This window comes from Heteronotia binoei, chromosome 7 (assembly GCF_032191835.1).
Source record: "Heteronotia binoei isolate CCM8104 ecotype False Entrance Well chromosome 7, APGP_CSIRO_Hbin_v1, whole genome shotgun sequence".
In the NCBI taxonomy this organism is placed as follows: Eukaryota; Metazoa; Chordata; class Lepidosauria; order Squamata; family Gekkonidae; genus Heteronotia; species Heteronotia binoei.
This window is the reverse complement of record NC_083229.1, coordinates 27,660,463-27,676,594: the sequence shown is the minus strand read 5'-3', so window position 1 is coordinate 27,676,594 and position 16,132 is coordinate 27,660,463.

Below are 16,132 nucleotides of genomic sequence, written 5' to 3'. Positions count from 1 at the left end.
TTATAAACTTAAAATGTTAACACTTAAAGGTACCCTTAAAAAGTCCCCAGATATTTCTTGAATTGGACTTGGCAACCCTAGACCCAGAGTGTTGGACTGGATGGGCTATTGACCTGACCCAACATGGCTTCTCTTATGTTCTTAGGTATGGTGCCAACTTTAACTGGGGTAGGGCCACCGTGGTAGAGAATCTTGGTTAACATGCAGAAAGTCCCAGCCTCAATCTCCAGAATACCCAGTTAAATGGATCGGGGAGCAGGAAAAGGGAAAGACCTCCTGTAGAGCTGCTTCCAGTCAGAGTACAAAAGACTGTGCTTGATAGAACCATGGTCTGACTTGGTATCAGGCAACTTTGGTTTTTTCAGCACCAGCTCTTCCACTATTCTTGGTGAGACTCAGCAATTAAAAATAAGCACAGTGAGGGCAGGTAAGTGAATTGTACTTTTGAGGAGTAAGCAATATATAAATCTACAACAGAAAGCACAAAAGGGCTCATGGTGTGGAATCTCATGCCCCATGGTCTTCCTCCATACACTGTGTTTTCTTTCCTCCCCTTATAGCTTTTGATGTTTCTCTTATTCTCTTCTTCCTTCCCTTCCTCCAGTCTTCTTCTGCTTGCCTGTTGCTTCTATTTCTTTTCTCCCTATCTTCACTCCAGATTCTCTTCCTCAACATATTCCTTCTTTTCTTTCCTGACTGTCCACTCCTTCTGCCCCATAACGCCACTCAGATTTCAAAATGTAGCAGCCATTTTGAATTACCTAGACTATTAGACTGTTGTCTGCAGTTCTCTAGGCAATCTAAAATGACTGCTAAAATCCTATGAGGTAATCTTGCAAGAGCTCAGCATTTTAACGTGTTTTAATTTTATTTCATCCCATCTTTCATTTTTTGAAAAAACCTTGAGATTTTTCTCCAAACCTGAAGTGGCTCCCTCAAGTTCATAAAAACATCTGTCCTTTGTGTACCTGGCCCCACTGTGCAGTAATTTAAAATCTGCCCTCTGGGACCATGTTTAGAATTAAATATGCAGATTAAATAAATAAGTCTATTAAAAAAACAATAACTCCTTCCTCTGCCTAAATGTCCAAAGCTGCTGGGAGACAAGAACTGCAAACAGTATTTAAATCAAAGAACAAAAGTAGCAGAACCCCATTAAAAAAACCCCCTAATGTTAGTACCAATACGAAGTTCCTTAAATGGGGATAGGTTATCAAGAATAGGCTTATTGTTTGCTCAGGCAGTGGGCAAACTCCCACCCTGGGTGTCAGTTCCCTGCCCTCAATCATTTGAGGAGCAGGAGAAAACAATGGGGGGATGGTGCCAAATGATTACACTCTTATGAATCTCATAATCTCTATAAGAAAGACCACAGAAATTGGGGGGATTCCTAGAGCATCACCCAGAAGTGACATCACATCCAATTACTCTCCACTGGAAATGACATCACATTTTCCATGCCACACTAGGAATTTTCCCAGTTTCTATGGTGAAGACTATAGATGCTGGGGAAGTTCTTAGAGTTTCACCCAGAAGTGACAACATTTCTCCCAAAGGTTCACATTCCTTAGGCACCCCCCACCTCCCAGCATTTGCCAAAACAGGGTGGGCAACCTCAATCGAGAAAGCCGTAACAACTCACCTATTCTTCTCCTCCCTTTCCTGCTGCTCTCCCCATTTCAGGGCTACAATTAACTATTGTTAACAAATATGTGTTTTTGTTAACCCTAGTTTAGTGCCAATTTGTCCAACCATGATTAGGTGTGCAAAGCTTTAGTTGATGCATCTGCCCCACTTCTGGTCTGGATGCTGATGATTAAGTGAGAGAGGAGGAAGAGTGAATGCTTGTCTCTGCAACAGCAGAGAGCAAAGTGTTCATTCGCCAAATCTTGTTGATCGCAATCTGCTGATCGACTCTTGTATAACTCACTTATAATTAACCAATATATATTTTATTGAGATTAATAAAATATTATTTTTTGAGTCTCTAGCACAGCATTTGGGAGGTGTTGTGCTAGAGACTCAAAGCAGTAACAGCATTTTATCATCTCTGTCTGTCTGTCTTTATCATTTTGGCTGATAAAAATGGATCAGGATTTGCAAGTGGTATCATTGTGGCGCCACTTCTTTAAAAAGCACCTGGAGAGTAATTCTATTTCCCTGGAAATATTCCAGCTAGTAGGACGTGAGAAAGCTTGTGTTATGGCTTCCAGATTGAGATTGAATAAATAGGACCAAGAAGATGCTCTATGAATCCCCTCAGTTTCTATGGTCTTTATTACGAAAAGGTAAAGGTAGTTCCCTGTGCAAGCACCAGTCATTTCCGACTCTGGGGAGACATTGCTTTTACAACGTTTTCATGGCAGATTTTTTTTACGGGGTGGTTAGCCATTGCCTTCCCCAGTCATCTACACTTTCCCCCCAACAAGCTGGGTACTCATTTTACCGACCTCGGAAGGATGGAAGGCTGAATCAACCTGGAGCTGGCTACCTGAACCAGCTTCCACTGGGATCAAACTCAGGTTGTGAGCAGAGGGCTCCAACTGCAGTACTGCAGCTTTACCACTCTGCGCCACGGGGCTCTTGGTCTTTATAATAGAGATTGTGAAATTCATAAGAGTGTAATCAATGGCACCATCTCCCACTGTTTTTTCCTGCTCCTCAAATGACTGAGGGCAGAGAATTGAGATCTGAGGTGGTCCTTGCATTCATTTTGCACAATTCCCAGGGACTGATATGCAGACCCTAAAAAATATAATTTTCTAGCTGCCTTTCATTCTGACCTATTCTGGTCAAAGATGGGCAGCCAAAGAATTAATTGGGTATTCTTCATAAATGTAAGGCACTATAAGCATGAGCTGGCAGCTCCTCTGAGACTTGGAAGGGCTGTGTGTATAGGATGTTCCAGTGAATGGAAGTTGGTGAAAACTGACAGTTGAAGAGAGCTGATCTGAGATGTTGTTGGGGGTTTTTGCCCTGATTTCAATGGAAGAAGCTCCAGAGAAGACAATTTATGGAGCAGTGACAGAAGAGAGACCATCTTCTGGCATGGACCTTTTATTCCATGTTATTTTCTAGGGTTGCTGGGTCCTACCTGGCTGCTGGCAAGGGGCTCCAAGGTCCGTTCCGAGATGTTCTGGTGGGCATGCAAAGTGCACACTCCATGATGACATCACCTGGGAGTGACATCATCATGTCACCAATGTTGGAGGATGACGTTCCTGTTTTGGGACAAAATTCTATGCTTTGAGCCCAATTTTACCACAGAATATTGCCCAAAAACTAGACTGTCAGCCCCTGATGTCGGTGACGTGATGATATCACTTCCGGGTGACATCATCATGTCACATTCAGGAGCATTTGCAGGTGGGGTTTCTCCCCACTGGCCAGCTGCCTGCTGGTGGAAGGGGGCTCACAAAAGCAAGGTTTCCCTTGCCCTGACCAGGGGCCTGGCAAGCGTATTGGTTTCTTTTACTGTGAGGAAAAGTTGGTTTTCAAAGCTACTAAAAAGGAAAGACCTTGTAAAGCATCCAGACCATGCTGGAGTTTATGAATCAAAGCCCAGAGACTTATGTTCTCCATCATCTTGGATTTGGGAACTACTCAATATATTTTAACACTATTTTGTTCACAGAAACAACAATGTTGATAACCCTGGTTTTCCTTGACTTTCAATTTAAAATGTTCGTTTAACCAGCAGTTCAAGTTTTGAAAGGTGGGGGGTGTCCACCCACAACTCTGAAGCCTGATATTGGATATTTTAGCAGAGTAAGGAAACCACACAGCACACGTGTTAATTAGCGAAAAGGAAGTTTAATAATACAGTTAGGAAGTGATATATGATAAAGAAAAAACAATAAGCAGTCTGTCTATCTAGCTACATCTTTCTAGTTACTGCTAGCTCCAAGATGGAGACTCACATGCTAATCCCTTAACAAAGGGAGGAAAAAGAAACCCCAAAATATCAATCTGCAAAATCTCAGGTAACTATGAATTGGTTAATAATCAGACTAAAGGTCACTTTATTACGTGTAGGACTTCCTTTTCTCTGGTGGGAACTACATGCAGGACAGTTCATTGGTTCTAAAGCAAATAATTACCATAAACAAAAAAAACCCGGTTAACTCTTTCATGACATCAGGGAGTGAACTTGCAAATATCTCAACGTAAGTCATAACAGGAGCTTTCCTGTCTCTGGCAGGGGTCTGGCAACCCTACTTTCAAGTCTGAGGTTAAGTGACGCCTCACTTCCGACAGTTTTCCCACAGGGACAGGCTTGCAGTACAGTGCAGCAGCAATGGGATTTCTACATTGCAGATTTCCCCACAGCTTCTCCATCTCAGTCTCCCAGCAATGGCAATCCTCCCCACCATATGACAGTTTGAAAAAATAAATATATTAAAAAATAACTAAACATTCTTATATTGATGTACATTATAAAATATGTGTATCAGGTTCATTTTTTAAAAAAAGATACCTCTTTAGCCTCTTCTGTTGCTGAGATATTCTTTCCCCCTAACATCTCTACAATTGAAGAGGCTAGCAAACTGCTTTGAAAAAAAGAAAGCAAACTGGGAATTTAGAGAACCAGTTACACATATTCTTATTGTAAATTAGTGTTTTAAATGTCATCTGTCTATGTGTGTATGTTATTTTTTTTTTGTTGTTTATTGCAAGCCACCTTGAGTTCCTACAAGGTAGAAAGGCAAATAAGAAATGTTTTAAATAAACAAGTAAAGCCATATTAAATTACCAATTTTGTTTAAAAAAAAAACATTGGCAGGAGGAGGAAATGGCCATTGTGGTGACAGGCTCAGAGAAAGTGGCTTCCATGCAGGTGGCGAGGTCTGACATTTCCCACTCACATGGCAGCCATCCAGGGGGGGGGGAAACACTTCCCAAAAGCATTAAACCCAGAGCAGGTTATCCAGGTGGAAATGGCTTCACTCTAGGAAAGCAGTGAAGAACTTTTTTATTTTACTGGGCTCTAATGATCTCCATGTGTCTTCTGATTCTGTTGAGCATTCTGCTTTTTATGCTTGTTGGATTTTATGTCACTGTTTATGGCTTTTATCAGCTTTCTTGCCATATTACAGCTACTGGTTTGTAAAGCGGCACTGAGTACTTCCTGACAGATCGAATCCAAACAGAATAAGTATACAATAATAAAATAATAAATGCAAATTTAAAAATCTTGGGGGATTTCCAGGCAATTTCAGATTTTAAAAGCTCATAAACAGGGCTTCTCCTACCTTCTGATCAACTTTATATGGAAATTGTGGTAAAAGTACATACCCCTTTTTAAAGCCTCTTCTGTTTCTACTTATCCATCATCATCTTTGTAAAAGACATTATGGAGAAATGCTTACATATGTTGCCTGCTAAATGTGGTAGATCAGGAAACTTTTTGGTCGTGTAAGAAGCGGCTTCTTTTTTCTAACTTTCTCATCAGCAGTGAAGGCTAAAGCTTTCTGAAGGTTAACTGAGCTCTGCAAAGTGATTCTGTATGGAAAAACATGTGAGGAAAGGAAGATGTAAAGCTAGAAATCCAACAGCCTATTCTTCATAACCTTCTTGAGAGTCTTCTTGCCCACTATCTAGCCCAGCACCCCATTTCCATTGATCCCCTCATCCCCAGTTGGGGGCAGGGGATCCCCTGGCTTGGAGGCCCTCCCCTGCTTTAGGGTCATCAGAAAGTGGGGGGGGGGACAGAAATGTCTGCTGGAGAATTGATCCGTGGGTATTGGGAGCTTAGGGGGCTGTTTTCTGAGGTAAAGGCACCAAATTTTCAGCATAACATCTGGTGCCTCTCCTCAAAACACACACACACCCATTTTCAAAAGGATTGAACCTTTTCAAAAGGATTCAAAAGGGGGTCCGATTCTATGAGCTCCAAAAGAAGGTGTCCCTATCCTTCATTATTTCCAAATGGAGGGAAGGGCATTTAAAAAGTGTGCAGTCTCTTTAAATGTGATGGCCAGAACTCCCTTTGGAGTTCAATCATACTTGTATCAACCTTATTCCTAGCTCCACCCCCAAAATCTCCTGGCTCCACCCCCAAAGTCCCCAGGTATTTCTTGAGTCAGACCTGGCAACACTAATTTCCAATAATGGCCAGTCTGAGGCCACAGGAATGCCCACCAGCAGTACCTATTGGCCACAGCACTTCTAGACCTGGGTGTCCTGGCTAATAATCATACATCTGTCCAATCCCTTTTTATAAATCCATGTAATCCGAGGGCTTTCATTACACTTCAAAACAGTGAGTTCCACAAATCAACTACCTATTGTATGAGGTACAACTTTCCTTTGTTTGTTTTGAAGATTTTTCTTCCCCAGTATGTCAGCCAGAGCCCTGGCTCACTCAGACAGAGCAAAGTTCTGCTGCGCTCCGGCCCCCAAAAAGCTCTCTGATCCAACATGGCTTCTCTTATGTTCTTCTTATGCTCAGTGCTCCCAAGATGTCCAATTGCCATTTGGGCTGACTAGGGAAATGGGCATATTTTCCAGTTTTGGTATAAGTGAATGGTAACTCTGACATGGGCGGGTTTGCATGCACCAAAAATGGAAAATAAGAACGTTTCCCTCTTTAGACAAAATGACAGCTGCCTACATGGGGAGCATCACAGTTAGCCTTCATTACTCATAAGCGTGGTTGGATCTTTCCAAATATATTATCTGATACGGTCTACAGCCTACTGCCAGACAGTTTCATAGAGCAACCCTGAGTTATAATACTATAGGAAAAAGAAAAATGTTATCTACACAAATTCAATTTTTTAAAAAATGAGATTTGTCACTGTCACCCTCAAATGGTATAGTCCAGGAAGGGCTCTACCACATGACTTGACAGAGTGTGGAAGCCTGGCTGTAAGACTCCTGCCTGATTGGAAGCAAAGTTTAAGAGGCACTCTGTGCCCTCTGCCCTTTGCTGGATGGCTTCTTTGGGGAAGATATAACGTTTATTTCATTTAGTGCCTTTATTGCCCCTTTACTGCTTTCATTTTGAGAGTAGGCTGCTGAAATACTGCCAGTGAAGGAAAACACATTTCATGATGAATAGTCCGACAACATGAAAAACGAGATTAGAAGGATACCTAAACTAATTTCAGGTTATTACAATCTTCATCGCCAACTAATTCTCAGTAGCTTTACTCCGGCTTTATAGACAGAAATATAAAGCCTCTGTTTTATATCATCGGTATCAGGCAGTCCTCTCTCCATTTCACCCCACCCTTCCCCTTCTTTTTAAAGTGAAGCTTTGCGATGTTCTCTTTAATTTCCAGGAGAATGAATTTCACCTTTTATAACATTCAAAGACAATTATGCTGTCTCCGTGATGAATGATGTCACCCTGGACCTGGCAGTAAAAGCAAATGTACTAATGCCAATAAATATATGAACTATATCACTTCCTTCTCTCTTCCAATTCTTTTTCAAGATGGATGCTGTTCCGTTTAGGCAGGCCACCGGGGATTTTGGCAGGGAGGCCCATCCTACCCATCCCTACTGAGTTGGTAAAATCCACTGAATTCCATCGGAGTACTTTCTAGTAGGCACACTCAGGTTAGAAGCTGTAATGGGTGACCCACTGTAGTTCCGATGAAGACCTCTGACAGCAAGAATAAAATAAAATAAAAATCAAAGGAGCCCTGCCAGATCAGACCATTTAGGTTTGCCAACCTCCAGGTGATCTCCTGCTAGTTGAATTCCTCTCCAGACAATCAAGATCAGTTCCCCTGGAGAGATTGGCTGCTTTGGAGGGTGGCGTGCAGGGCTTTTTTTTGGAGCAGGAACTCTTTTGCATATTAGGCCACGCACCCCTTATGTAGCCAATCATCCTGCCACTTACAGTAGGCCCTGTACTAAGAGTCCTGTAAGCTCTTGGAGGATTGGCTACATCAGGGGTGTGTGGCCTAATATGCAAAGGAGTTCCTGCTACAAAAAAAACTGGTGGACTCTATGGCAGGGGTGGCCAATGATAGCTCTCCAGATGTTTTTTTGCCTACAACTCCCATCAGCCCCAGCCATTGGCCATGCTGGCTGGGGCTGATGGGAGTTGTAGGCAAAAAACATCTGGAGAGCTACCCTTGGCCACCTCTGCTCTATGGCATTATAGCCAGCTGTGGTTCCTCCCCTCCCCAAACCCTACTCCCAGGCTCTATTCCCAACATCTTCAGGTATTTCTCAACCAGAGGCGGACTGGTCAGGGTGTCAGCTTGCCTGATGGCAAGTGGACCCCTGATGAAGTGGGTCCGCTTAAACATTAGACAATATGTTAAAAATGTTAATGTTCTTTTAGTGGCTTGAAAATGTAATAGAAGTCCCAATATTATTACTGTAATGCAACTAAAATTTACATTGTATTTAGGGTTGCCAGCCTCCAGGTGGGGCCTGGGGATCTCCAGTTTTTCCAACTGATCTCCAGCTGGCAGAGGTCAGCTCCCTTGGAGAAAATGCAATCTGTATTTACATTTAATATCTACTGCATACTGCCAGTAAAATGCACAATATATGTACACTGTAATTACACACATTTATTTCAGAACATTTTAATTGTACCTTTCCCCCACTTACGTATTTTTTTAAAAATTTTATTTATTTCTTATAAAAATGAAATGATAGCCTTAGAGTTGTGGGTGAGCCCCCTTTGTCTCTTGGCAACCAATATTTTTAGACCCAGTCTGCCACTGTCCAACTGGCAACTCTCCAGTGGTCCATTTAATCTAGCACCCTGCTTCATACAGCAGCCAACCAGTTGCCCTGAAGGATTGGCAAACATGGCATGGAGTCAACGACCTTCCCCTGATGCTGCCTCCTGGCACTGGCATCCAGAGGTTTGCTTCCTCTGATTATGAAGTCTCTCCATTGACTATGGCTAATAACAACTGATGGATGTCTGCTTCAAACTGTGGGCTGCCTCCCCTGCTACTGAAGCCCTACTTGGGGGTAACCTTCCTAATCCCACTGGCAGGACAGAGGCCAAAACAACTGAGAATAGCCAACAAAGCCAGGACTGATGGGGCAGGGCCCGGTTTGTCAGGGCAGGGATGACACCCCAGGAGAAGGGTATAGCAGGGAACAGTCCAGCGAGGATGCTAAGTTTGCTGATGGCAACAGAAGGATGGGCCCACTGCAAGGTCAGAAGGGCCCAGAGACCCAGTAGCCCTCTCCATTGGCTATCCTGCCTCAGGATCCAGGAGTAAGAGAAGGGCAGAGCAAGGGCCAGGTATGGGCAAGGGCAGAGGCGATGAAGGTCACTGGCTTCTTAGGCCAGAGGTTGGCCAAGGCACCAGCTGGGCAGAAGAATTCAGGCTGGGATCAGGGGCTGGTGGAGGAGGGGTAGAATAATAGAGTTGGAAGGGTCATCTTTAGGGTCATCTAGTCCAATCCCTTGCACAATACAGAAAATTCATAAAGATGTTCCTCCCCCACCCCAGCCCCAGTCCAGTGACCCCTGCTCCATGCCCAGAAGACGGATCCCTGGAGAGACAACAGAGGTTAAAAAGGAGCAGGGGTGGAATTCTAGCAGCCTTGTAAGCTCTTGAAGGATTGGCTAAATCAGGGGTGTGCGGCCTAATATGCAAAGGAGCTCCTGCTAGAATTCCACCCCTGAAACGGAGACTCCAGAAGATAGTTAGGGATGTGAAGCAGGCTTAGCTCAAGGCTGTGAGACCCACCACCCGTGGAACAGAGGAACAAGTTGAAGCAGACCCTGCTGAAGGAGAGCCCCTGAATAATGAATGAATACCCCTATAATAATGAATGAAAGCATGCTTCTGCCTTCAAAAAGAGGGGGTCTGATGCAATATTCGTTAGAAGCACAGACAGCCCCAAGTGGGTGTGAATTCAAGGTTTTATATTAGATAATAGACAGTGACCTCATTGAGGCCTCTGGATGTGTATTAGATAACAAAGGGGCCTCAGAGAAACTTCTTGCTGGAGCTGATAAAGCATGGAGACAGGAGGAATGGAAAAGTACTAGAAAGAGTTACAAGGGGGTGGGGAATGTTGAATCAGATAAGCCTGTGTGCCTGCGCCTGTGTGAATAAAATGGTCTGTATGTAGAATGATTTTAACTCAGTCATTTTGGGGGTCCATGCCCGACTGTGTTCTGCTTATGGTGCCATAAAGTAAACCTTGCTTCATACCAGTAAGTCTGTGCGGACCTTGTTATTTCTGCTTCATTTTGGTGCATTGACTGCCGGGAAATGAACGGGGTTAGGATATTTCCTTCCCCTTGCCTGGTTGTATAACCATCCACCTTCCACCCTCGTGGCGGGAAGACCGGACTAGGCGCCACGGTCACATTTTTGATAGAGTCCGGCTCTCTCTGCCCCAGCGGAAGAAGGTGTCCGGTTTGCCAACCAAGATCCTGCACCTGGTTGAACCTATTTATCCAGGGAATCGGAAGATCTTCAGGATTGTATGAACTGTCTGGGAATTCTGATTACCTCTCCTTAGGAGAGAAGAAGGGTCTGATCACCCCTTAAGCTCTGTGTATTAGGCTCCGCTTTGGAGCTGAAGCACAGAAGTTAGGATCTGGAAGAATTTCTGTGGTGTGTGTGAAGGAGAGGAAATGAAGCCTCTAAGCGAGAGGCATTTTCTCTTGTGCAGTTCCCAGTAGGGCGACCTCACTGGGTCACGAGAGAGAGGGAGTGAAAACCCCCAGGGCTCCCTGGCTGCCAGACCCCTTACTGGAAGCTTCTGTTTTCTGTTTTCCCTAGAAGTGTCTTGTCTAAATGTCTGGTGTAGGGTTGCCAAGTCCAATTCAAGAAAAATCTGGGGACTTTAGGGGCGGAGCCAGGAGACTTTGGGGGTGAAGCCAGGAGACATTGGGGGTGGAGCCAGGAACAAGGATGTGACAAGCATAATTGAACTCCAAGGAAGTTCTGGCCATCACATTTAAAGGGACAGCACACCTTTTTAAATGCCTTTCTTCCATAGAAAATAATGAAGGATAGGGGCACCATCTTTTGGGGCTCATAAAATTGGACCCTCTGGTCCAATCGTTTTGAAACTTGGGGGGTATTTTGGGGAGAGGCACTCAATGCTATACGAAAAATTTGGTGCCTCTACCTCAAAAAATAGCCCCCCCAGAGCCCCCAATACCCGCAGATCAATTCCTCATTATTCCCTATGGGAATCGTTCTCCATAGGAAATAATAGAGTGCCCAGTAGACATTTCCCTCCCCCCCCCCACGCTTTCTAATGTTGCTTGTTTTCTGTCTCTCTTTTTCTCCTTCCTCCCCCATCTATTTCCTTCCTTCCTTGCAGCTCTCAAACATCTCACATTCATGTCTTGCGGCTCTCACACATTTGACATTTATTCTTTGTGGCTCTTACATTAAGCAAGTTTGGACACCCCTGCTCGAGTCTAGAACTCTAGCCCCTTAATCATCTCAGTTCCTCTCTTCCATACTTTCCCCAGCTCTTCTGGAATGGAAGCAAATTCCATTCAAATAAATTGGACAACTTCTGAATATAAAGTAACAAGCACAAATAGAATATCTATTGGAAGAGCGCCTCTGTAGATGTTCAAAAATTTTCACAGTGGTTCAGTGACTCGCAGGAATGCTAGCGCTATTATTGTTATAAAATAATGATAAAATTGTGATAAAATGGCTGGAATTCCAAGCTGCGGACCCAGGCTTGATGTGGCACTCTTTGAAATCTGAGCAGGTGCTGCCATCTTGTGTCTGTTTGTTTGCTTGACTTGGAGAAATGTTTAAAGACACAAATGCCTTCCCTGAGCTGGCTGACGGGGCAGTGGGAGCTTTTGGAGCCACACAATATGTGTAAAAGAGTCACACGGACTGGACTCTATGTTTGGCGGGTTGCTTTCACACGCCTGGTTGCCGTGAGACTCTTTGCTATACCTTTGAGACTTGGACTCTAAACGGGAATCAATGAATGGTTTTGTCGCAAAGCTTGACTGCTGTGATTTGGTATGGGGATCCAGGGGGTGGTTCTTTTACATGCATATAAGCAGAGTTACGACCCCACCATTCTGTCTTGTTCCAGAATTATCAATAAAGCATGTACCTGTTTTGAACATCTATGCATCGAACCCAGTGTTTATCAATTGGCCCATCAAGATTAGTACTGTCTACTCAGAATGGCTGAGGGGTCTCAGGGAGAGATCTTTCACATCCTCTACCTCCTAAAATAGCTGCCCATATCACAAGAGAATGCTAGGCTTGGAAAACCTCTCAAAATTTTGTGACACCCCCCCCCCCAAAAAAAAAATATCTGGTGACCATTTTGTAATTGATCTGGCCTCCCATGGCAGCCATTTTGTTATGGTATTCATTCACCATTCTCAAAATTCCAACATTGTCTCAACCTCAACAGGTTTGGAGACCCTTGGGGCATTCTACAGTCAAGGGATTACCACAGAATAGGCCTTGCCCCTGGCTGCCGCCCACCTTTATCTTATGGATAACAGCAGTAACAGAGACTGCAAAACATACAAGAAGCATCTGGGAAATGGTTAAGGTCTCTAATAGGAGATGCCGATTTGAATGCATTCATAACCCACTGCAAAACAGACCTAAAAGCTAAACACTGGTTCCTATTAGGCTGCAAGAATGGAAAAATGCAAGTGTCCAAAAATGCAGTCAAGAATGGAACAGGAAATCCAAAATCAAGTGTTTGATGTGAGAAGACTTGAATGCATTTTATAACGGCAGGAACAAAATCTGTGACAAAGTCTCTTGAGGGTGGTATGTCACCGAGATGCAGAATGTCCAAATGCGATTCAATAAATTGCTCACAAATTTACATTTAATGCTCTTGGCGCTAAAGAGTTTTCAACAAGACAAGAGGGGAAATGTCTGGTTGGCTAAGTGATTTTCTTTCTGGGAAATGCTTTAAAGAGGCATAGTAAAGTACTACATTGTAATAATTACTTGGCACTGTGGTGGGGATTCTTCTGTTTCTTCTCTGCCTGGGCCCTGCCTTTGTTTTCTTCAAGACTGAGAAACAAACATTTATCCTCCTAGCAGCTTATCTGGCTCCTATCTGCTCTTTGTCAAGTATCAATTGGATTTTCATTAGCTTCAGTTCAATCTGTGATGAATAAATAATTGCAGTGGGTGGCATTTTGCATTAAGACAAACCAGGAAAAGCTCAAGCACAAGGAGAAGTGAATGATTAAAACAGCAGAGCAGGACTCTTGATTTTAAACTGATGCTCCGCCACCCACTTGGGGCCAAACTATTTATTACGAGTGACAGAGGCCGGGTTACTGGTGCCTAGCCTGAGTCTTGGTTCCAGGTTCGTGCAGAAACTAAAACTTTAAAGATTTCCAGACACACACACATAAAAATATAATATTGACCACCACCCTCTCAGTTATGCCCTGTGGCTCCAAGAAAAGCTGGGGGGGAGGGGGATCAGGCTTTCCTTCTGCACCATTTTTGCCAGTGGAAATGACCATGGGGGGCGGGGACGGTGGGTTGAGGACTTACCTAAATGGTGTCCCACACTGCCATGATGTCAAATCTAGTAGCATAACTGGAAGTGATGTCAGTGTGTTGTGGGATGCTCTAGGATTCATCTGAAACTCACTGGTAAAACCTAAGAGTTCTGAGTGAATCCTACAGCGTCTGTGACACAGTGATGTCCAGGGCTTTTTTTTTGAGCAGGAACACACAGGAACGCAGTTACAGCTGGCTCAGCATCAGGGGGTGTGGCTTAATGTGCAAATGAGTTCCTGCAGGGTTTTTTCTATAAAAAGCCCTGTATGAAACAAGGTTGATGTCAGGGGGAGTGGCCTAATATGCAAATGAGTTCCTGCTGACCTTTCCCTACAAAAACAGCGCTGGTGATGTCACTTCATTTCAGGACACCATTTCACCCTTCCTGTTTTCCCTGCTGCTGACCTAATGAGGAGCAAAAGCCTTGGGAGGAAGCCACTACACTGAACCTGAAATATGGCACAGAAGCTCACAGCCAAGGAACCCAGGGAACGGGCATATGTACCCACCCCCACAGCCTTTTCTGATGGCAAAAGTGGTGTGGGAGGAAATCCCTTTCCCTTGCAGTGTTGGCAGCTTCATGGAGCAATTTAGGGGTTAGTCCCCATGTGTACATGTGATTGAGAGTCACCTGTGAGGCTGTGACCCAACTCACATTACATGTAAAGTGTATTTTGGCCCTTACTATGAGGAGCCCTGTGGCGCAAAGTGGTAAGCTGCAGTTGAAGCTCTGCTCACAACCTGAGTTTGATCCCAGCAGAAGCTGGGTTCAGGTAGCCGGCTCAAGGTTGTCTCAGCCTTCCAAGGTCAGTAAAATGAGTCCCCGGGTTGCTGAGGGTAAAGTGTAGATGACTGGGGAAGGCAATGGCAAACCACCCCGTAAAAAGTCTGCCAAGAAAATGTCCTGATGTGAAGTCACCCCATGGGTCAGTAACGACTCAGTGCTTGCACAGGGGACTACCTTTCCCTTTTTTTATATAGCCTAGAGAGAATCACTTAATTTGAGCTTTGTTTCATCAGAGCAGACTATGGCAAAAGAAAGGCAGACCAGTTAACTAGGACTGCCTTTGTAGTCCTTGTAGGGTTGCCAGGTCCAACTCAGGAAATACCTGGGGACTTTGGGGTGCAGCCAGGAGACTTGGGGGTGGAGTCAGGAGCAAGGTTGTGGAAAGCACAATTGAACTCCAAAGGGGGTTCTTGCCATTGCATTTAAAGGAACCATACTCTTTTTAAATGCCTTCCCTCTATTGGAAATAATGGAGGGTGGAGCACCTTCTTTTGGAGCTAACAGAACTGAACCCCCTGTTTGAATCTTTTTGAAACTTGGAGGGTTTTTTTTAGGAGAGTCACCAGATGCTATGCTGAAACTTTGTTGCCTCTCCTTCAAAAAACAGTCCCCCTAAGAAGCCCGGATACCAATGGATCAATTCTCCATTGTACCCTATGGGGACTGGTCTCCATAGGGTATAATGGAGTAACCAGGAGACATTCCTCCCCCTGCCCACTTTCTGATAACCCTGAAGAGAGGGGCAGGGCCTCCAAACCAGGGGATCCCCTGCCGCCAACTGGGGATTGGCAATCCTAAATCCTTGGTACTAACGGGATGTGGCTAGATATTTTTATTTTGTATGGAAGAGTAAATTTTTGTTTTATATGGAGGAGTAAACCTGATTTGTTGAAGTGGTACAGTCCATGAATCGATTTATGACTCCTTTTGCTGATTGTGTGAATGGGGCCATTATATGAGATGACCTTGGTATCAGGAGGATATTCTGATTGCTTTCCAGTTTCACACTTCTCCCATCCCCCAAGACTCTGCCACTGCAATATTAAGAAGCACTTGAGAGTCCTTAATTAATAATACCAGCTTCTATTTTAATTGCTAAAGAACTTGCTGGGTTTCAGCTGTTGGTTCAGCTTATTAGCAGCATGGATCTTTTAGGGTTGCCAGCCTCCAGGTGGGGCCTGGAGATTACCAGCTGCCAGAAATCAGGTCCCCTGGAGAAAATGGCTGCTTTGAAGGGTGGACTCTAGGCATTGTGCCATGCTGAGGCCCCTCCACTCCCCAGACCCCACGTTCTCCTGCATTCACCCTAGGGTTGCCAAGTCCAATTCAAGAAATATCTGGGGACTTTGGGGGTGGAGCCAGGAGACATTGGGGGTGGAGCCAGGAACAAGGGTGTGACAAGCATAATTGAACTCCAAGGGAGTTCTGGCCATCACATTTAAAGGGACAGCACACCTTTTCACATGCCTTTCTTCCATAGGAAATAATGAAGGATAGGGGCACCTTCTTTTGGCGCTCATAGAATTGGACCCCCTGGTCCAAACGTTTTGAAACTTGGGAGGTATTTTGGGGAGAGGCACCCGATGCTATACTAAACATTTGGTGCATCTACCTCAAAAAATAGCCCCCCAGAGCCCCCAATACCCGCAGATCAATTCCCCATTATTCCCTATGAAATCTTTCTCCATAGGGAATAATAGAGTGCTCAGTAGACATTTCCCTCCCCCCTCACACTTTCTAAAGCGGGGGGGGGGGGAGGGCCTCCAAACCAGGGAATCCCCTGCCCCCTCCCTCTCTCTCACACACAAATACTTACTGGGTCTTGTTCCTGCAGAATATTCCTGCTTGCTCTGAAAACGAAAGC